Source organism: Mytilus galloprovincialis, chromosome 6 (assembly GCF_965363235.1).
Source record: "Mytilus galloprovincialis chromosome 6, xbMytGall1.hap1.1, whole genome shotgun sequence".
NCBI lineage: Eukaryota > Metazoa > Mollusca > Bivalvia > Mytilida > Mytilidae > Mytilus > Mytilus galloprovincialis.
This window is the reverse complement of record NC_134843.1, coordinates 67,547,761-67,572,153: the sequence shown is the minus strand read 5'-3', so window position 1 is coordinate 67,572,153 and position 24,393 is coordinate 67,547,761.

Here is a 24,393-nt window from a genome sequence, read left to right as displayed (position 1 = left end):
TGGCTAATTTGGATCGAAGCGATTCGATGAAATTTTATAGGAGTTATCTACCTTTACAAAATAAATTTGTCGGTATGTTTATTTAACTCATAAACAATTAACTGTATAAGCCTGGAATGTTTTTATTTGAGTCCCCTAGGTCTTAACTTAGAAAATGAGGTCATGGTCAAAGGTCAAGGTCAAATTCTCAATTGTGACTTTTACTTGTTTTTGCATTTTCTCCCTCACTTAGAGAGATACATATAAAAGAACAAGTGCAAAATGTCTGCTTAATAGTAATAAAGATATGCTACATTTAGTCTTATACAATTAAATTGCATTTTATAGGAGTTGTTGCCCCTGAAATGTCTTGATATGAGGTTATTTGATTATAACTTCAAGTAAGTTCATTATAAAGACATTTGACCTTCAACAAAAGGTTAAGTGACAAATGACCTTGAAAAATGGCTACCGGAAGTGACCTTGAGAAAACCGGAAGTAGCTTTTTTTGCAGTTTTTTCACAAAAAAGTACTCAGAATCCATATATTTTAACATATAGATACATAAACTGATTACTGAAGACTAAAAATGACTTCCAACAAACCGGAAGTGGCCAATTATCGACCATTCTACATGCAAAAGTATATAGAAACTATATATTTTTGGAATCAGTGTGAAAGAAGCTATCATATAAGACCGGATGTGACATTTATTTCACCGGAAGTAGCATATTATCTCCCTTATAACACTCAAAAAGATAATTAAACCATCATTTATCGCCTCAGTATGAAGAAACTACCTTCTTATCATAATTTCTTTGGTGTGGAAAGACTTTCAATTGTTCTCTGAACAATTGGTTTTTAATTTTTTTTTTTTTTTCTTCCGCCAAATTTTGTTCTTGCGATAAATGTTTGTTTCGCAATATGTCGCTTAGATATTTCTCATATGGTATCGTATAGTTTATGCGCTTTTAAATTTCGCCCTGCTAAGCCAATCCATTTTCTATGTAAGAGTTATCTCCCTTTTCACTGTTTACCCTCTGTGTGCATCTCCTTTGTAACAAAAAAAGATAGCGACAAAATTCCTTTTACAAATTGTTCGTTACATCCTCAGGAATTTTTGGCTAATTTGGATCGAAGCGATTCGATGAAATTTTATAGGAGTTATCTACCTTTACAAAATAAATTTGTCGGTATGTTCATTTAACTCATAAACAGTTAACCGTATAACCCTGGAATGTTTTTATTTGAGTCCCCTAGGTCCTAACTTAGAAAATGAGGTCAAGGTCAAAGGTCAAGGTCAAGTTCTCAATTGTGACTTTTGCTTGTTTTTGCATTTTCTCCGACACTTTGAAAGATACATACTAAAGAACAAGTGCAAAATGTCAGCTTTATTGTAATGAAGATATGCTACATGTAGTCTTATACAATTTAATGGCATCTTATAGGAGTTGTTGCCCCTCAAATGTTTTTCACTGTTTTTTGTTTTATATCACAATATTTTGGCAACCATAAAAAAAAAATTTTAAATGTTACTTCTGTTGTTCTGTTAAACCTCAAACATTTTGGCCGTAACGATCAACAGTCAGCTTTCATTTTATGCAGATTTAGTTTTAAAAAATCATCTTTCTCAAGTGTTTACATCGTAAAAAGGTTACTTTGTCACCTCAATTGTATCTTACAATCGAAATTAAAGTTCCAACTATACTAAGTTCTAACAGTTTAACCTGTAAATAAAAATAATCTAGATCCTTATGTCAAATATTTTTTACACAAAGTCACATACGTAGACATCTTTCGTTAACATTTTCAAATAAACGCATATCATTATGTCCAAATTATGCAAGAATTATGATTCAGGACGCCAGATCTGCATTTATGTCCAATTCAAAAAGCACACGAAACAAAAATAGAGTGTCATGTCATGCAAATGTCATGAAACCTTTAAATGATTGATTTATTGAATGTTGGTTACTAAAAGCTTTGTGTTAATTACACATCTAAAATAGAAACTCCGAAGTTATTTTGTTTTTCTATGTTTTTCAAATTATTTAATGAATGGCTATTATCTATTTTGAATTTATTGAACCATAAAACTAATTTTTGACTCTTCACATTGAATAATCCGCGAAGCGGATTATGTAAAATGTGAAGAGTCAAAAATTAGTTTTATGGTACAATAAAATCAAAATAAATTATTGCCATTCATTATAAATAAATTTCTATCAAAAATAAGGCTCAAAGAACTTTTTATATTATTTATATTAACAATAACAACGTCCACACATGTTGGCGTATGAATACACAACGTCAGAGTGGGCGTGTCGCCATCAAAATTGACAACATTGAAAATAAAACTAATAATTTTAACCAATCAGAAGACAGTAAAAACACCAAATTTATTTATTAGAACATCTTATTCACTTTTTTAACATATTCCTAATGAATACCGGTATTCCGAGTACAGTATTATGTTCATTATATGATATGGGTTTGAGATTGTTACATGATTTACTGCGTATATCTACATTATTATTTTCTGTATTATACAAAATTAAAGATTTTAGGTAATTGAAATCAATACATTTTTTTAAATATTTTTTTTATAAAAAGAAGGTGCCTTAAAACATTAAACATAATAATAATGAATGTTCATTATTTTATTATGCACGAAGATAAATTTGGGGTATTCCCAAACCAGGTTATTTTTAGAAATGTAAACGAGGTACGATGTTCTCACAACAACTCGTCATCGGAATATGGGAAAGGATTTATAGTTTGCGGTGGTTTTTTTTCCTCAAAAAAGTTATTTTATATTCTATTTTGTTTATGATAAAATATACAGTTTTCATCATTTAGAAAAATAATCATAGTTCTATCTTTACTCTCAACGTAAACGATCCCGGGAGTTTTTATAGGTAACATGTTTCAGAAACTGAAAGTGATTTTTAAAGCTCTCAAATATCAAGTTGGTGTTTCTAAATAAATTGCAATTATACTGCAACCAAACAGAAACGAAACATTTTGTCAAGGATTTCTCAGCTGTTACGAAGAGAATAATGTGCTTTACTGTCTGCCGCTTTCTGATTTTTGTTGGTAGTATGTATTAAAACAGTTTTTTAGTATGTCGTATACCCAATAAAATTATGAAGGGATATGGAGTAAATATACATTAGAGAATATTAATATAATACTATCCCCAAAATGGATCGTTTTTATTTCTCATAACTGATAGTAAGTTCAAGTTGTAGTTGTAAATGTATTTGTAATTTTGGGTCTCTTGTTGAGATTTGTCCAGGATTTACCACATATTTTTTTGCAGTTTGGTATAGACATATTTACATCTCTAGACCTCTCCCGTTCCACAGTATACCCTTGCTAAATGGGTGCGTTCGTTTGGCTTATTGGTTATATAAATACACAGCTTTGTCCGATCAAAATATAATAGGAATGTATATCAGATGCCTGGTGCAGTGAGAATTCCAAGCTATCTTAACCTTAAAAAAACATTAGAGGAAAAGATGATCTACACACGAGTTGAATTATTGAAATGTGAAAACAACAAGAAAAGTCAGCTTAATCTCTTTAAATAATTATAAGTCGCATGGCTGATTTTAATAACATTTATGTGACTTTTGCTAGAACAATAGTAGATGAATTTTTTTTTTAACAAAACCGATTAGCAAGACAATATTAAAAAAAAAATGTAACGCTCAAAATAAGTTGAATCTTTTTTTATAAATTGTTGTCAACCTTTTTTTATCATTTGTTTCCCCTTTTATGACAACTTTTATACCAGTCTGAGATATAAATAAACTTCAAACAGCAAATGTTGTCACCTAGAAGAGGGAGCCGTCATTGTATGCTTCAATATATGAGTTATTGCCACTCAATGAAGATTGTTTTTCTGATGTAGTCCCTCCCCTGTTAGTTTTGCTGGAAATTATACAATGTAACCCCTGATGTGTACTACGACAACGTTTTAAAAAAAAAAAAAGATTAAATGCAAAGAGAAAAATGATGGAAGAAATGCTAAGATTTACGCATAAAAATTCAAATGTAAATAAAAATGAAATATATAAAAATTGGAAAGCTGTTTGAGACTATAATCAACTGAGGACAAATTATTATAAATCACTAAATGAAGCTGATTAATTTATTGCTCCTTTGTGTCCAGTGGCAAATATGTCATGCATATTCACGACTAGATTCAAAGTGGATCAATTTGAAGCAAATGTTCACAAATTTAGAGTGGCACTTTTTACAATAAGGCAGAGCGTTCGCTAGAGGTAAAACGTATGCCGTAATAGAATAGATTTTAACAATAATGATCGAACTCGTAAGTTATAAAGCCCCTTCCTTTTTTTTCTCCACGATAGACGAATGTCATATTATACAAAACCACGGTGGGTATGGTTGTCCTGCGAAAGAACGTTCTGTGCTGGTGATTCGGTCCTGACGGGTGCTGGTGATCAATGAAAAAATGTAAACAAAGACGAAAATGATGATTTTTGACGTTTTCACTCATAAAAAATGGAAGAAAACAGTTGAAATTTTTCAATTTTGTTTCTTATGGGTTCATATATAAACCATTAAAAATTTGACCCTCTAAACTGTTTCAGTAAGCGTAACACAAAAATGCTCATTTTCAGAAAATCTAGAACTGAAAAAATAAAACAAAAATGCTCATAGAGTCCGCTTTCTATACCGCAATCCACACGACAAAACTATTTTGTGAAAAAAAAAACTGCAATTTATTAAAATTTAGCATTTTCTCAATTTATTCATGTCCTGATACTGTGCTGGTGGGTCCTGTCATTGTGCTGGTGGGTCCTGATACGGTGCTGGTGATTTTGGATAAGAAGTTGGTCATATTTGAAACAAATGTTACAAAATCAATAAAATTGGGCAGATAATTGTTGTCAATAGGATCTATCACTCCTAGTTTAGCTCTTGTGCATCCATTTGGCTGTTTAATATCTGTTTTCAAATGATCGGAACTTGTATTACACAATTACATAAAAGGGCAACATCTTTCGTCTAGTATCAGATAACAATATATAGCATCTAAAATAAGAATAGTTTTATTAAGATATTAAATGCCCCTAACATTGATGCTTCAACAATGATCAAAGCCCATGTCGCATAGACATGTTTTTTAGTGCTCCGCATACCCCTCCCCACTCCCACCCAACCAACCCTCCTCATTTCCTCCTTCATTGTTACAGTGGTGTACCAACACAACAATTTATCACATAAAATAATAACACAAAGACACACATTATTGAACAACGAATGCTCGCAGGTACTGAAAGCTAGTTCAAAGCCGCATTTTCAACTAATAGATAAACCATGTTCTCATATACAATCCCAATCGTGTCGATTAAAAAAGTCTCAAAACTTAAGTTCACATTTTAATGTTTGATGAAGCAGAACTTTAAAAGTGTGCAGTGAATCTTGTGTTCACAACAGTTATTGTCATAATTATGTTTACATAAGACTTAAAAAGGAATTAAGAAGGTACCAAGAAATATTTTTCAGTTCAATTTAATGATCATGAATGGAAGGAAATGGTACGGAAGTTTGCATAGGACAAACAGAAATTGATAGTATTTTTTGGCGAAAGACTTAAACGCTTATTTGTATTATATAGTACAGCTCTTCTATAAAAGCATGCAAAAAACAACTTTGATTGACTTGTTTGCTTGGATGTTTTCAAACAATAGGTAGGCGGAGTTTCAATAATACTGGGATTTGATTGGACAAAATTAATACTAACTGACAGGAATTGAAGTTAATGTTTATTGTCCAAACGAATTCTAGTATATAGTAAACAGACTACTTACCTGTCGTTTAAAAACATCCAAACAATCATAGCAAGCAATCTGATCAAAGATTTGCTTTGCATATATTTATAGAAGAGCTGTAAATTCTAAAAAAGTAAATTCTTGTTGTCGTAGATGGTTAAATCCTCAACAAAATTCAATAACTTTGTTGGAACGAATAAAGGTTTTAAATCAAATTTTCGTGGACGTTTAAGCTTCCACCCTGACGAGACATGTGAGCTGTTCGTATGCTGTTGCACCTGACGCACGGAAACTTCCACATTTCCATCTTCTTTTCTGAAATATTTTACCCAGCTCATACTTGACAGGATTGTTATCCTAGTAAAAGGTGTAACCAATGAATTGAACACAAGTTAAAAATTCCACAATACTATATAATCCATTTTATGTGTCAATTTGTTCGAAAAAGGTCGAAAAGAAGAGTTTTTTTAATGTCATGATTATCTGTCGCTTTCTAGATCTATGCTTAGCATTTATTTCAGATGACATGGACTCCTCACCCTGGTGACCCTGCTGCCTTTCATAACTTTATTCGTATACATATATTAATAGATAAACAAAAGTCTGCAACTGGTATTTTTGTATTTAAAATGATTCGTTGTAACGAAAATATTTGTGGTTATCTTGCTTGCTGAACAGAAAAGTCATTGTTAGGTTATGTAAATCACAGTCATCTTTGTTATGTGTTACGGTCATCTTGAAAGTATTTTAATCACGATTTACGGTCATCTTAGCGATTTTTTCAAATCCAATTTCCTGTTTCATACACATTTCTGGGTAGTAATTTGCGATTTCCGTGTTAATCTTTTATAAATTTACATTGTACCAATGTATGTTTTGTAAAGAAAATGATATAGAAACACTTAAGCAGACATTACAGAATACTGACCTAATTTTTCATCCGACATCTTGGGATGACCGTGAATGCAGTTACGGTCATCAGCTTTACCCCCAGTGAAGCTTACAAGTGTTGAAAACATGAGTACGCGTACAACGAAAATACAATCTATAAACTAGATACCCTAAGAAATATTCAATTAAGGTTTCTAAGTATTTGGCCCAGTATACGTAGTTTAATAAAAAAAATAAAAAAAAGATAATGTTAGGGCAATAACTACTTAATTCAATTGACTAAATTGATCATGTTGACTTATTTGTAAATCTAACTTAGCTTTATATTTATAGCAATTGATGCGTTCTCACTATCCGAATGATCTACTATATTATTACAAAAAAACAACAAAATAACAGTAAATTTAATAGAAAATAAACTGTTCCAACAGTAACCTAAAAATGGGTTGTCGAACCATTTAGCACGTTATCCGTTAACTCTTTTTGCCTGTGGTTTAACTGCTGTAGTTTTTGAGAAATAAGCCAAAAACTGCATTTTACCCTATGTTATTGTTTTAGACATGGCGGCCATGTTTGTGATGAATCAAAACAATTATTAAACTAGATACTACAGGAGACATTCAGATAAAGCTTGAAGGTAATTGGCCTGTTTTCTTTGGTAGGTATTTTTCGCATGGTTTTTGTCAGTTTTGTTTTTTAAACTTATGAGTTTGAAAGTCTATTTGGAATCTTTCGTCCTTCTATTCATATGCATATACCTCAACTTTTAATGCAGTTGATTTTACTTTAATTTTCCTTATTTTAGCAAAAAGTTATAATTAATTGTTTTACATTTTAGAACCAATATCAAAACACTACAGCCACGAGTGAAGAGGTTGCAAGATAAGTTTTTATTGCAATATGGCAATCCTGAAGACATATCTGAAGTAGTGGACGTAATACACGATCAGGTATTAGATATCAGGGGTAAAATTATTACAATCAAAGAATTGCATACAGAACTCAATGGTTTATTGTCCAATGTCATTCAAGATCATGGCTCGTTTGCAGACGATGTTCCAGAATTAAAATCGCTACTGAAGGAGCACAGGGAATGGGTTAATTCTACAATGACGACAGTGATGAATAAAGACATTGTATATTTGGTAACTGAATCGGTAATTGCAGGCGTAACAATTGCAGCTATGGAAACTGCCACAACCTTTGCAACTGCTGTCGCTGGAATAGGTCTTGTCCTCGCCATTGGTTTTGGGATTGTTAGTGTTATTTCAAGCATTAAAGAAGAACGTTCAGTTCGTGATAAATTACAAGAAGCTCATTCAAACCTACTCAAAGCGAAGAAAGACATTAATATTGCATTTAAAAACATGGACACATTTCAAAAACAGTTCTGTAAAGTTATAATTTCTTTCCTTCGTAATTTATCGTTTAAGGGAAAGAACTACGGTAGACATTTTTTTACACTACATGGGTTTATTTTAGCAACATATGGAGAGTCTAAGGATGATTGCAAGTATCTTTCCATATATTCTAAAACAAACCTTATTACACTGAATATGTTGCATACTTATTATGTTCGTCCCTTACATAAATTCCTGTCAAAAGACATTGTTAAAATAAAAAAAAAGATAATTGAGTTAGTAGAAACACGTGCTTTTTTCCGGGAGTTAAATAAGCGAATAGTGGCAAAGAAGTTAAGTCCTAGAAAATTGTATGGTTTCTTAAAAAGTCATAAACCAAAAATGGCTAAAAAGATGTTTGTTTCTCTTTATGATCTTTTGAAATATATTTCTAGTGTGATTCCTAAAACTACATGTTACTGGGGTACAAACCTAGATCTGATAAGAAATAATGAAATCACAAAGATAAATTATCTGCAATATCCTATTTGTGACTGTCCTGAAATTGAAAGGTTTACCACACAGTTAAAGATAGGCGTTAAAACACATACTGCGCCATGTAAATTAGCAAAACAAGTACAAAGCTCGGTGTTCAACTGTAACTACAAAGTAATAAAGTTTATTGCTGACGTGATACTATCTAACGAAAATTGCTACTGGGGATACGATTTGAAAAGTCTACGAAATCAACACATTCCCCTTGAAATTAACAATGCTATTATTGATTCTCACTTGCTTTTGAGTTTTCAATTTTTCAAGCATTCGCAAGTTAACACAGACCAAGTTAAGATGACAAGAACGTTAATGTGTTCTAAGCATAAAATTTGTAGTCGAGAGTGGCAGACGTTTTTATTATGTCACGTTATGAAAATTCCAAATTTTAACACTGTTTGTTTAAAGTCTAATATGCTCACTGCCGGTCCTCATTGCATACCTGACAATAAACGTTTCCAATCTTGTGATATGTAAAAACAAAGACAATAACAAATATGCAATGCTTGCTCGTTTTCTTCTGTCATGTAACTAATTGTATGCACTATCCTGTCTTTTATTTGTTCGAGCAATGTCTATATCTCCAATGGTCTTAATCCTTTTATCAATAAATTTAAATGTCTTATAGTTATTATCATTTTTAATAGACATCATATATCACCATATGGTGGTAATCAAATCTTGTAAACACAAGCAATAAAATTGAGAAAGGAAATGGTGAATATGTCAAAGCGACAACCACCCGACCATAGAGCAAACAACAACCGAAGGCAACCAATGGGTCTTCAATGTAGCGAGGATTCCCGCACCCGTAGGTGTCCTTCAGCTGGCCCCTAAAATATGCATAATAGTACAGTGATAATGGACGTCATACTAAACATCGAATTATACACAAGAAACTAAAATTTAAAATCATACAAGACTAACAAAGGCCAGAGGCTCCTGACTTGGGACAGGCGCAAAATTGCGGCGGGGTTAAACATGTTTATGAGATCTCAACCCTCCCCCTATACCTCTAGCCAATGTAGAAAAGTAAAAGAATAACAATACGCACATTAAAATTCAGTTCAAGAGAAGTCCGAGTCTGATGTCAAAAGATGTAACAAAAGAAAATAAATAAAATGACAATAATACATAAATAACAACAGACTACTAGCAGTTAACTGACAAGCCAGCTCCAGACCTCAATTAAACTGATTGAAAGATTATGTCTTCATCATATGAATATCAGGTACAATCCCTCCCGTTAGGGGTTTAGTATCATACTATCATAAAATATATGAGAAGAACATAACCCGTGTCATGCCAACAACTGTTTTTTTTTTTTTTTTTTTTTTTTTAGAAATAAATGTGTTTAGTTCCGATGCAAAGACCCTATCAGTGAATCAATGTTAAAGCCAAAATATGCAATCTTTAATGACCTGACAACAGTATCGTAACTATATCCCCTTTTAATAAGTCTATTTAAAGGTTTTGTTAGTTTCTGAGGAGAATACTGACATTTTTGTGCTTTATAAAGAATATTTCCATAAAATTTTGGATGTGAAATACCTGAACGTATAAGATGTCTGCATGTTGAGTTATATTTACGAATTATATCCTTATACCGGTGATAAAATTTAGTAAATGTTTTGACCAGTTTGTGATATCGAAAACCCTGGTGTAATAATTTTTCAGTAATACATAAATTTATCTCGCTAAAATCTAATACATTGTTACATACACGAGCGAATCGTACAAGTTGAGATATATAAACACCATAAGATGGTGACAAGGGAACGTCACCATCTAAAAATGGATAATTAACAATAGGAAATGAAAAATCATCTCTTTTATCATAAATTTTTGTATTAAGCTTCCCGTTTATGATATAGATATCAAGATCGAGGAAAGGGCAGTGGTCATTGTTATCATTAGCTTTATTTAAAGTAAGTTCTACAGGATAAATTTCTTTAGTATACATACTGAAGTCGTCATTATTTAGAGCCAATATATCATCCAAATATCTAAAAGTATTGTTAAATTTTTGTATCAAATGTTGTTTTGATGGATCTTTGCTAATTTTAGTCATAAATTGTAACTCATAACAATACAAAAACAGGTCCGCAATAAGTGGTGCACAGTTAGTCCCCATTGGAATTCCAATAACTTGACGATATACGGAATCTCCAAAGCGAACAAAAATGTTATCAAGTAAAAATTCAAGTGCATAAATAGTATCAAAGCATGTCCAATTGACATAGTTCTTTTGTTTATTGCTACTAAAAAATGATCTAAAAGAGTTTGAACATATGTACTCGCATTCCGACTTTTTAAATGCCCAGTTAATTAGGGATGTGAAATTTTTCTTAATAAGAATATGAGGCAAAGTGGTATATAGGGTAGAAAAATCAAAACTTTGAACAGATTCAAAATCACCAATATATGCATGCAATTTATCAAGTACTTCCAACGAGTTTTTGACACTCCAAAAGTAATTAATTCCACTATTTTCAAAGGCCTTATTTGAACAATTTATTATCAGGTTTTTTATTGTACCAAGTGTACTAGTAAGTAAAACAGACAATTTAGTAGTTGAACAATGGCTGGAAGATGAAATAAATCTATATTTGTAAGGTTTTTTGTGCAGCTTCGGAAGCCAGTACATAGTTGGGACTTTCATTGTGTTTGGTTCTGCTTGTAAAGAAGTAGCTAAAAGTTTATGTTTGTTACAGATGTCGTTTTCTGAAAATGAAGTCAGTTGGAATGTTGGTGAATTCGTGATTTCCTTTTGCAGAACCTCTATATAAAATTTACGTCAAACAATAATGATATTATTAGCAGCTTTATCAGCCGGGACAAAAACAAATTCCTTGGCTAGTTCTGTTAGTTTATTTTTGATACGCGAAATAGGGTTTTTATAGTTTTTGTTGAGGGTAAAATGTTCTTTAAAATGTTGTATTCGAATATCAACTATCTTCATTACTGAATTAAAAAAAGAGTCCAAAGATTTTTTGTCAGCTTTTTCCCGTTTTACCCATTTCAAACAGTAGGCGCGGAGTGAGTCGTTGATGATATTACGACACTCATTCCAGTTAATAGTTGACGGGGGACGATATTTAGGTCCTTTACTGAGGAATGATTTTAACTCTCGGTCGCGAACGATGTTAAGGTCTCCTGTTATAACATGGGAAAATGGTCCATAGGTGTATTCTGAATTACTGCAATTACACGACATAGGTGTATTTTCAGTGATATTTACATCTTTACACAATTGGCTATAATTAAACACATATTTTCGGGTAGATTTCTTGTAAATATAACAAATGAGAGGGAGTTCAGTATTATCAAAATATCCAGGAATTTGGTCTTTAACAGAATGGTCGTTAAAAATACCGGCAATATTTACAAAATCAAAACCTTTATTGACATACTTTATTTTAATAAAATGTTTTTTATGATCTTCAGGGCGATCAATTTTTGGAAACAGTTTAGAATAACAATATGCCATTATAATTTGGACAATTTCATACTTAGGACTGTAATATGAAATTGTGTTGCAATCCTCTAAAATTTTATTTAATTTATTTATAGGTAAAGAACAAAGCTTGGTTAACAGATAATGTCTGCCGTTGTTTTTTGAAATGGAAATTAGGTCCGAAATATTTGTATGGTTGGTCCGAAATTTTCTTTGATTGCGATTTTTTCTGCGTCCATGAGAACGATTTTTACGAACAGTTTTAGAAACTATATCCAACATGTTAACAGAATCGGTTCTTGATATATTGTCAATTCCCATGATATTATCATTAAGACCGAGAGGGTAGACTGTCTGTAATTTTTTAATCCAATTTAATTCATTTATTTTTCGTGATCGTACAAACTTGGAATGAGATTCACCAGGCTGCTTATTTACTACTTCTAAAGGTTGAACTGTTAAATATTTAATAGGATGACTGTGCTTCTTAAGATGTTGATAAATGATACTTTTGAATTTATTGGGTCTTTTAAAACGATACAGGTGTTCTTGCGTGCGTTTAGATAAATATCGCCCAGTTTCACCTACGTACTGAATACCGCATCCCGGTTTGTTTCATGTGAGTAAATAAATAATACTGTTTGTTTGCAACGCTATTCCGTTAAACTGCAGCTAAATAGTTATCAAAGGTACCAGGCTTATAATTTGATACGCCAAACGCACGTTTCGTCTACATTAACTGTTATTGCCAGTTTGCTTTTGCAAGGCGTTGCCATTCACTTGAACTTTATTACAATACATGTTGTCTTGTCAGATTTAAATCCATCAAATATGAACAAATTTTCAAGAATATGTAACAACGTACAATTTGGTCATTTAGATAATTATATAAACTATTTTTTTTTTTGTTATTTTAAACTGTTAAAGAAATAACGTTACACAGAGCCCTGACTTGCGGTTGTATTATGGGATTGAAAGAGGTCAAGGGATTGTTAAACAATACATCGCAGTTTTAAGTGGAGGCTTTGAAAATCATGTGTTGATAGTGAGGATAAATCGAAATGCGTACATAATCACTGTGATTCACCAATAAAATGGGTACGGACGAAGTGGAGAAAAAAATACAAAATAAGGCCACAACAATTTAATTTCTTGTTCTACGGATTTTTGGACTCCAAAATTTGGGGCGAGCGAGCGATTTGAAAATTTTAATAAAAAGATATTCAATTTGCAAATTTTTTAGGCGAAGCTTGAAAAGTAAAGGCGAGCGATTATAATTTTCTTTTGTAAACATAAAATAGTAGGTTTTGACAATATTAAAGCTTGATTTATCACTTGTACTTTGACATTTCTTTAATTTCTGAAGTATTTTTTCCCTGTTCACCAAGAAATAATTAAATCTGGTCTATGTATGTGTGACTGACAATGAGACAATTCTCCATCCAAGCCATAATCAGTTTGGGGACAACCCTTTAATGTTATAAATATCCCTTTTACATGTTTTATGAGGGATCAATATAAGTTATAATATATTTGTTTGTACAAAAGGACTCATATTTTCTCAAAGAACTATATATCTATCTGGTATTAAATGGTCAAAACATGTCCAAGAATTTTGTAATATTCCTGGACTTTAACCATGTTAACACATTTACTTCAACAGTTTAATATTATTCAAAATAAGTGGACCCCTCTTTTAGAAAAAGTTGTTTAAAATATGATGTAACTCTTCTCTTTTTGAGTACAAAATTCTAAGTTTTCAAAGGTTTTGTATAAAAGAGCTATACAAATCCTTGGTATTTCTATTTTCTTTTCTACATCAGTAAAATGACCCCTTGTCTGAGGGGTCGTTGTTCTCAACCTGATAATAACAAACACAGGTCAAAGTACGGCTTTTTCCACAGGGCTTTGATACAGACCAAACAGCAGGCTATAAAGGACCGCAAAATTATTAGCGTACACAATTCGAACAGGAAAACCAACGATCTAATATATATATCATGTATATCCAAACGAGAAAATACCAATGAACAACATCAACAAACGATAATCATAACTGCTGAACGACAGGCCCCTCAATCAATCAGGACAGGTGCATAAACATGCAGCGGCTATGGATAGTTTTGTTTCGCCAGGATACAATATAATTGCAGTTGAAGGCAAATCCTTCAGAAGTTCTTTGTACTTTATTTTAACAACGAACATTTTTTGATAGAGAATATAAGTAAGGTGGAAAGTAACCATTTTTTTTGTTCTTTACAGGTATTTCCGCTGTTATAAATTTATATCGGAGCACTCCCGCTTTGGATAAATAGGTTTCATGCTGAAACAAATATTTTCAAAGATATTTACAAAGTGTGGTGGTGTGCTTTTATGTTTAAAATCGTTATATACAGGTTAGACTGTGATTTTAAAAACAAATGTTGATATCTTTTTATAATATTTACAAAAAAAAAACGGTGCAGGAAATGGTCATGATTACATTTCCGGATGCGAAAAGCGGGAATATGAAAAAAAATAAAAAAATAAGTGGCGGGTCCGTCGAACAAGGAATCAAATTGGTGTGGCCTAAGAGTGACTTAATTTCTATCCTTTTCCACCGTCTCGATGATGATACCAATTTGAAAAAAAAAATTCTGATCTGTAAAGCTTTTAATGTGTATGCCTACAAGTAGCAAACACAGACAATATAGTGTGTTTAACTCCAAAACTGTGTACCAGAAAAGTTCATGACCAATTGCTCTCTTTCGCCCTGTTGGCCAACTATTCAAATGATTTTTATTCTATTTTCGAGGAAATTTGAGACTTTTATAGACTAGACTTCATTTTCATTTATTATATGAAGTTTACGGAAGTGTTTCCCGACTTTTTTTTGGAAAAAAAAAATTATGAAGAATGTGGTGCCATCTAATACTTTCGAATAACCCTGCAGAGCTATTTATTTTCAATAAATTGTAAGTCAGGTTATTTATTTTCAAACTACCACAGAACAAACCTTTGATTTTTGTGATTATCAAGGCTTAGTTATTTATTTTCAAAACCCTCCTCCCCCCAGAATATCAAATAGTCGTCCCCTTAGTAGGACACTATAAGGACAACAGCTGGATAAATAATAAAAACACACGGACAATTACAGTAAGGGTACGACCTTCTGTTATTCTAAGGATTGGAGTGGGGCAGGAGGATCTTTTGCGGAATTTTTTATTCATTTTAAAGATTTAACTTGTCGCTAATCATGCCTATTGTTTCCAGCTCTTACCAGGCCACCATTTTCATATTCAAAATACTCCTGCCACCTCCCCCTTTTAACCCAACAAATCAAATGATTTTCTCCTTAGGGGTCATCCATAATTGTCAACCATTTTTCAAAGTGTATAAAACGTACACTTGGGGGGGGGGGGAGAGGGGGTTAAAAAATCAACATTTTTACCGTACGCTTTTTTTTTATTTCCGGAATTTTATATCGTTTCCGTAGGGAAAGTCGATTTATAAAATCGAGAATTGGCTTGGGTGTGTTTCTCTTCTTATTTCTTCTTTATTATTTTCACTTTGATGATATTGATTTCGATATCATAATTCTACTCAATCGGGATTGAACGATTAAAAAATCAAATCATATGAAAACGAAATCTTTCAAAAATGTGAACTAGTAAAATTATTTAAACAAAAAGTTTGCAAGCATTTCTCAGTACCCCCGATTTTCAATTTCACCTGCTTTATTATTGATCGATATCGTTTTACTCTGTTTAATAAACAAAATTGATTGAAACACAAAATTCTTTGAATGTTTTGATTTTGACAAGAAAAGATTTTAAACTGGTCCTTCGATTAATTTCCTTGTAATGCATTCCAAAATAGTAAACCAGTAAACTGGAAGTAAACTTATTTTTCTTAGTAAAAGCCTCCTTCAATTAGGAGGACCTCCATATGAAGTTTAACCTTAACTTAGAAAATATCCAATATATGTACACGTTACAGTATATATACATAAACGATAATAGTGCCATGAATGGCATATTTACAGGGACCATTTAAATAGAAATACAGGCGGGAAATTTAAAAACTCAAAATGTTTTAAAACATTACACTTTTATTGATTGCTGTCTTGAGCTCTGATTCCATCAACAACTGTCAGTCCATACTCATGATACTTTACCAATGCAATAAAACCATGCATTTCCCTTTCTTTGATTCTTAGCATAATTTATGTGCCCTTTTGTTAATCTTTTGCATGCTCTAGGTGCCCTATTTTATTGGAGTTACCATTTCCACTGTGTGATAGGGGAAACACTAATCTTTGTATTCTGACAAAACACAAACATCACAGATAGATGTCATCAAATAAAACAGTCAGATATGTTTTAGTTTTTTTTTTCAATGCAAAGTTCTATATTAAACTAAAATATAATAGACATGATCTTCTTTTTATTAAGAATGACTGATTCTTCTCTTGAAATCTGAAAATGGTTGATGTACACTTTTTGAGGGAAGGTGGGGGGTCTGAAAAAGTTTACGTTTTGTACACTTTGGAAAATGGTTGACAATTATGGATGACCCCTTATTGAACACGAGTTTAAATTGATTGATTATTAGTTGTTTGTTTTTGACGTCAAGCGACTAATATTTCATACATGTTTAGACAAGACGCAAGATTAAAAGTCATGTATACAATATCATAACAAGTAAGGAGATGTGGTATGACTGCCAATTTGGCAACTATCAACTGGAGTTCAATGAAGTAGTATTATCAATTATAACCAACCGTGCGTCCTTAAAAAATGACAAATATCCATACTGTATATTAGTTATAAAAGGCAACGACAAAAAATGTGAAACAATTAAGACAAAATAAAGAAACGGCCTACCGATATGTAACAAACCACTTTCTAAAAACTTCAAATTGAGTCTACAGATATGAACAAACAATAACCACTCAACAACATGCTCATGATAATGTGGCAGGATTCAACATGTGTGTGAACGTTCAACCCCTAAACTAAGACAGTCAGTGTTGTAATAGTATAACATAAAAACAACGTTTAAAAGTCCTTTGCAATTGGATTAACACAAAAGATCGATACGAGACACAAAAACAACTAACATTTACTAAAGATTATAAACGCGAAGCACTAAAATAAGAGTATTTGTAGTAACTGAAAACTACTAGTACTAGTAGTTAAAAGCCAATTAAAACCAGCATATAAATCATGCTCTTCCAGACTAAAGTCACAATCACTGGTGGGTCAAGAAATGTTCATAAGGGGGATTGGGCAAGATGATATTCGCTCTAATCATGCTTCAGTATATTATCAACCCCGCCTCCTAAATCCTCCTCTGTCAAGCATTACACAACAAACGGATTTAGTCATAAACAGTCTGAAATACGTAATAACCTTGCACACTTGTACCTTTAAAACATATACATTTGTACGATTAAGGTTCTTAGAAAGTGGTGGTCCTAATGCTTTGACGAGTACTAGTATATTTGTCTTCAAGGACCAACAGGCAATAAACAGATTTTAAGAACTCTGCAATATCTTTTATATACAATTTCTAAAGAAAAGATGTCCTTTTCGGTCAAATATATATACTAGTAAAATATTGACAATTTTTTAAATAGTTTCAGATTATTTCAAAAAGATAATAGTTTGAGCTGAGGCGTATTTGTTTATCTTAATTTAATTAGAATAGTATAAAGACAAGATATCACGTACACATCAATTTCTTCCAACCATTATTCTGTCTTGACAATATATCCTATATTGACAGTTTGCTGACAATTTGCATATAGGCTATTGTTTTGCGCGATTAAACCAAATATGTAATAAAATAAACCTTCATGTGCTACTTTTTTTAGTATAATAAGGTCGAAATTTTGTATATTTGCTCAAAATTCGGATTTGTGGACGTATTTTTCCTTTCGACAGAAATACATAACTTTTAAAAGATAAACATAAACCAGACTCAAGCTGGCAGCCACTTTCATCGGCCAATCAAGATAGCAGCCACTTTTTTCCAGCAGCCAATTTTGACGATATGTCTAAAAACCAAAAAACTGCGTGACGCTCAAACGTTCCAAAAATCGCTAAATCTTAGTTAAATGCAATCTAACAGCGGAAATCGACAATTTCACGGTTTCTGCTAATTTCTTAAGCATTTCATTCCGTTTTAAATATGTATGTAAGCGGTCTGTCCTTTATTTGACATTCGATAATTGATATTCAATATCCAACCGACTGCTAGCCGTCGGTTAAATATTTAAATTTAGTTGAAAATCACTATAAAGCCTGAGGGAAAAGATACCATTTTATGACCCCTTCAAGCTGTCATAAATTTTCGTATAAACCCTGATACAAGTTGTATATTTGTTTTTATGTTATATAGATTTTTATCAATAAAACATTACAGAGGATTCACCAAAGATGTAATTTAATATATAAAATATGAAACAAAATCCAATTACTCCAGAAACATATAGAAATATACATAGAAATACTTATGGAAAGCCAAAAAAGAAAAGAAATTAATAGTGAACACCTACCAGAGAATGCTTAAATGACGGTGACCACCCTAAGACGACTTTGGACCTCTGTGGTGGCCAGACGGGCCCGGATCCCAAAAAAATATTTAAGTGGCAAATAGCTTGGATCAATACCTTTAAAATGAGCTAGGTCCGGTTCGGAACTTTGCCGTAGGGATATGTCGAGGAGTACCGAATGTGTGGTTGGTATGGAAAATACGTAAATTGGCAACTTTGAACCTCTGTGGTGACCAGACGGGCCCGGATCCCAGAAAAATATTTAAGTGGGGAATAGCTTGGGTCAATACCTTTAAAATGAACTAGGTCCGGTTCGGAACTTTGCCGATGGTATATGCCGAAAAGTATCGAATGTTTGCATATGGTTAATACGGAAAATTACGTTAAGGGGCACCTTTGAACCTCTGTGGTGGCCAGACGGGCCCGGATCCCAGAAAAATATTTAAGTGGGGAATAGCTTGGGTCAATACCTTTAAAATGAGCTAGGTCCGGTTCGGAACTTTGCCGTAGGGATATGTCGAGGAGTACCGAATGTGTGGTTGATATGGAAAATACGTAAATGGGCAACTTTGAACCTCTGTGGTGGCCAGACGGGCCCGGATCCCAGAAAAATATTTAAGTGGTGAATAGCTTGGGTCAATACCTTTAAAATGAGCTAGGTCCGGTTCGGAACTTTACCGTTGGTATATGCCGAAAAGTATTGAATGTTTGCATATGGTTAATACGGAAAATAACGTTAAGGGGCACCTTTGAACCTCTGTGGTGGCCAGATGGGTCCGGATCCCAGAAAAATATTTAAGTGGCAAATAGCTTGAATCAATACCTTTGAAATGAGCTAGGTCCGGTTCGGAACTTTGCCGTAGGGATATGTCGAGAAGTACCGAATGTGTGGTTGATATGAAAAATACGTAAATGGGCAACTCTGAAGTTGTATATTTGTTTTTATGTTATATAGATTTTTATCAATAAAACATTACAGAGGATTCACCAAAGATGTAATTTAATATATAAAATATGAAACAAAATCCAATTACTCCAGAAACATATAGAAATATACATAGAAATACTTATGGAAAGCCAAAAAAGAAAAGAAATTAATAGTGAACACCTACCAGAGAATGCTTAAATGACGGTGACCACCCTAAGACGACTTTGGACCTCTGTGGTGGCCAGACGGGCCCGGATCCCAAAAAAATATTTAAGTGGCAAATAGCTTGGATCAATACCTTTAAAATGAGCTAGGTCCGGTTCGGAACTTTGCCGTAGGGATATGTCGAGGAGTACCGAATGTGTGGTTGGTATGGAAAATACGTAAATTGGCAACTTTGAACCTCTGTGGTGACCAGACGGGCCCGGATCCCAGAAAAATATTTAAGTGGGGAATAGCTTGGGTCAATACCTTTAAAATGAACTAGGTCCGGTTCGGAACTTTGCCGATGGTATATGCCGAAAAGTATCGAATGTTTGCATATGGTTAATACGGAAAATTACGTTAAGGGGCACCTTTGAACCTCTGTGGTGGCCAGACGGGCCCGGATCCCAGAAAAATATTTAAGTGGGGAATAGCTTGGGTCAATACCTTTAAAATGAGCTAGGTCCGGTTCGGAACTTTGCCGTAGGGATATGTCGAGGAGTACCGAATGTGTGGTTGATATGGAAAATACGTAAATGGGCAACTTTGAACCTCTGTGGTGGCCAGACGGGCCCGGATCCCAGAAAAATATTTAAGTGGTGAATAGCTTGGGTCAATACCTTTAAAATGAGCTAGGTCCGGTTCGGAACTTTGCCGTTGGTATATGCCGAAAAGTATTGAATGTTTGCATATGGTTAATACGGAAAATTACGTTAAGGGGCACCTTCACTAGTAACCCGAATTTAACTTGAACGGACAAAAACGTGTTAACGCTATTTAAATGAGATTGATCGTTTATTGATAAAGATTGACAAAAATTAAAAATTATATTTAATTCATATCAATTCATATCAATTCATTTTAACGCCAGTCAAATAGATTTCTCTGCGGTGAATCAATTGAAATCAAGTTGCTGGTTAGTTGCGTTAAACTAATAGGCCACGCCCCCGTTAAACTATTTCAAACATCCATTAATTCGTTTTAAACATGGATGAGACCCGAGCTTTTTACAGGTAAATCACCCAAGCAAAACGACCTCGATGTATCTATCGCTTTTTGTTTCAAACTTTAAATGCGTAGTCTTATTAAGTCACATGCTCCACAATTTAATTAAACGAACGTATAATACACGTGACATTTTCATATATAAGGCATTTAAATAAAAACATTAAAATATATATGCACGCGTGGTTTAAAAATGTCAAACTAGGGAATCTGTTGAAAATAAAATAGTTAGATGGATAACATAAATTTAATTTGCTCAAATGCACTAGATCTTTATCGCACATATATATGTGCGTTTCAAAAATTACTGAATGCTATGAAACCTCATGGCATGTAAGTAACATGTGGTCCTTTGCAGCTATTTACGAAACTTTATGTATTCCTGTATATTTACCGTTTCTCTTTTCTCTTTTTATGTTTACTATATTGTACTCGTAAATCAAATGTAGACATGGAAACTACACAGCAATTATTTATTGTGTACATAATTTAAATCGATGTATCTTATATTTCCGGTAAGCAACAAATATTCATTCTCTTGCCGTATATTGATATACGGAAAAGCTTGTAATGAAAAACAAGGTTTTGATGAATTGAATAATAAAATTGATGAAGACAATGTTGACGTGTGTTGAATATGATAAACAGAAAGTCATACCCAAAATTATAAATGAAGTAGCAGCCCACTGAACTTTTAAAACTGTGTTAAATTGTAATACCGGTCACTGGCCAAATCGGGCGTTAATTGTGGAAGAGAAGCAAATATCAAACAAAAATATTGTTCTTACGATTCTGTAAAAAGATTATTGTACTGTCATGCATCCTGACGTACTTGTCATAAATGAACATATATATATATGAGATAAATTTTAGTCTGCGATAACGATGGGTAAGTTGATTTAAGTTTAACGACCTAGACTGGCTATTTATCGGCATACTCTCACGTTTTTTAATGTTTTAAAAGAAAACATATATTTACGTTTTGGGCATTAAATATAAGTCTACTTACCAAATTGAAATGAACATAAACATTGTTAAAAAAAAATGGAAAAGAAACATTCTGCATTGTTGTTTTCATATAATTTTATTTCCTATATATTTGAGCGGAAATTTCTAAGTTAAAACTGATTGTAGTATAGATAAAATATTTCATCTAGGTGCTCTCGTTGAAGTTCGCGTTACATATTAAAATGAATTTCATTGGTCGGAACGTTTGCAAACTTTCAATTCAATACACAATATAGAGTCCTGTTCGGCAAAAAAAAATCAAATTAAGACTCTACTTTGTCCGATTAAACAAACAGAATTTAGAAAAATAACACTTTTACGATTCTTACAACCACGACCAAAATATCTATCTTTTTCTCCGCTGAAAATCATTACTATTGATATTAGAACAAGTCAAAAGTTGCCGGAGCCGGTTGATTTATGATGCATACGAAACTTTAATAATTAATTATACGGTTTGTATTTTTCCAAATAACTACTATATCCGATAAAAATCGAAAAATAAATTATCGGTTAAAACTACCGATTTTTCTATGAGACAAACATTATCCTTATATGAGTCAAATTTGCAATATAGATTCATAAAGGACAAACCATATCCTCATGTTTTTTATGCAACACTAGTAAGCATAGTTCGTCTGTTCTCGCTTCAAACCAAGCCATCATAAATACCCCAGAGATGACTAAAATGAAAGTCTTTTCGTTCTTTGAGATTTTTTGGTAGGTATTAAGCTTCAATTCGACCATTAATTACCGTAAATTTTCGATTTTTGCAAAATTACGAAAAATATGTTATAATCCTTGACCTTCCCGAAGCTTATACTTCGTTTAGTCGATTGTATGGAAGTTTTTTTTAAGAAACCGGTCTTTTACTGCAAAAAAAAAAAAAAAAAAAAGATAAAAGCGATTTTTGTTTGAAGTAACGAATCTCATTCTTACAAGAAAATGAAAGTTTTCGTGTTTTAGGTTGTGCTGAAGCAAACGTAAAAGTTGAAATAAAAATTACACTCCGAGATTACACTAAAGACATTTCGCTAGCACACATGGGACTAGATTTATTAATTGTTCATTTGCAAGTCAAAATTAATAATCATGCAAAACAAATGATAAAACTTCCCAATTTAAAATTGAGAAAAAACCGACAGGAAACCAAAGTACAAAGGTACGGCATTTATTTAAAAACAATCTCCATCCAACTTCAAAATGTGAGGTAAATCGATTAGCTTACGCTAGCCAAGCAACCAACAGACAAAATAAATCTTGACTCTCCGATGAAGACTATCTATAGACACGGAATAAAAAATAACGGAAAATAATAGCATGTTAGAAAGGTTACAAACACATTTATACAAACATGAAGCAGCTGCTTTTTTACTGAACTGGTCAGTGGTAATACAAAACTAGGGTTTCAAAAAGATGAAGAAAAAGAAAAAGACATTTAAACATGCTAAAGTTTCTGAAAAAGCAAATCAGACATAGTGTTTAACTGAAATTGAAAAAAAAAGGATCATGATAGTCTATAATATGTAAACATTTATTTCAGAAAGCCAACAACAAAATGAAAGGAAACTATGCATTGCTTAAAAACATTGACCAGGGCCGTAACAGCCTCATGTTTGAAATTTTAAAACAAAGTCACAGTACAAAGGCTTGTCTTCATATCAAATTGTTTTCACGGCGAATGTCTTGCAAGAAGCAAACTCCCATTACTCCGATGTCGCCCCTGCTTAATTTTGCGTGATCCATGCATTCCCTATTTCCATTCTCAATTTTATGTTTCTGAATTACTTGTCTTTTGTTCATTTACTTCCCTACTAAATGTCTATAGTCTAAGTGTTAATTTTCATTTGTAAATGTCTGGTTTCGCAATAATGCATGTCCACCAATATCCAGACATTGTGCGAAAAAATATAGTTTAGAAGATATTATTCTATGCTGAATACAGAAAACATATAGTCGTTTCTTCATGAAGATTTGAACTCTAACATTAAAGAGAACCAAACTGGCTCTCCTGTTTGAGTATTTCCATCTGGCGTCTTACATTTAAGGGTTTAACTAGTATTAACATGATTAAGTCGTGTCAACTTACTGTCAAGACAGACGCCTTTATAGAAAATAAAGGAATATGGGGTAAACATACACCGGACCTAATCGAACACAATGTCAGAGCTTAACAAAAATACAAATTATCAATGGTCAGCGTTTTTATTCCTGTTCATCTTTATAGTCGCTAGAGGGTCTTCAACGATGAAAGAATCTGAGAGTTCTTAAGTTTCTGACAGCTAGTTCACACTGTTACGTTTGGAGTCTTCCTGTCCGTCATCCCGCAATCTGATAATTTGATTATCTGTCTCAGGACCTGCGCATATATAAAATACTTGCCACTGAACATTGAACCAAGTAAAATCAATACACATCGTTTCATATATAAAAATCAATCTACAGATGATTATGCATTTCTTAGTTGGTTAGATTCCCTTTTGTGGGAGTTGAACACTTTGCGGGACAATTTTCTTCTCATGGGAAGATATATTTTTCCCATGAGAATATTAGTTTTTTCTTTTCTTTTTTTTCAGAATTTGTAAAAGTGCTATGAAATATCGAAATGGACTGACAATCATGCACTAGTAACCAATGACTGGAACAATATAACAGGCATTTCAATAAATTAAAAGTATTTCTAT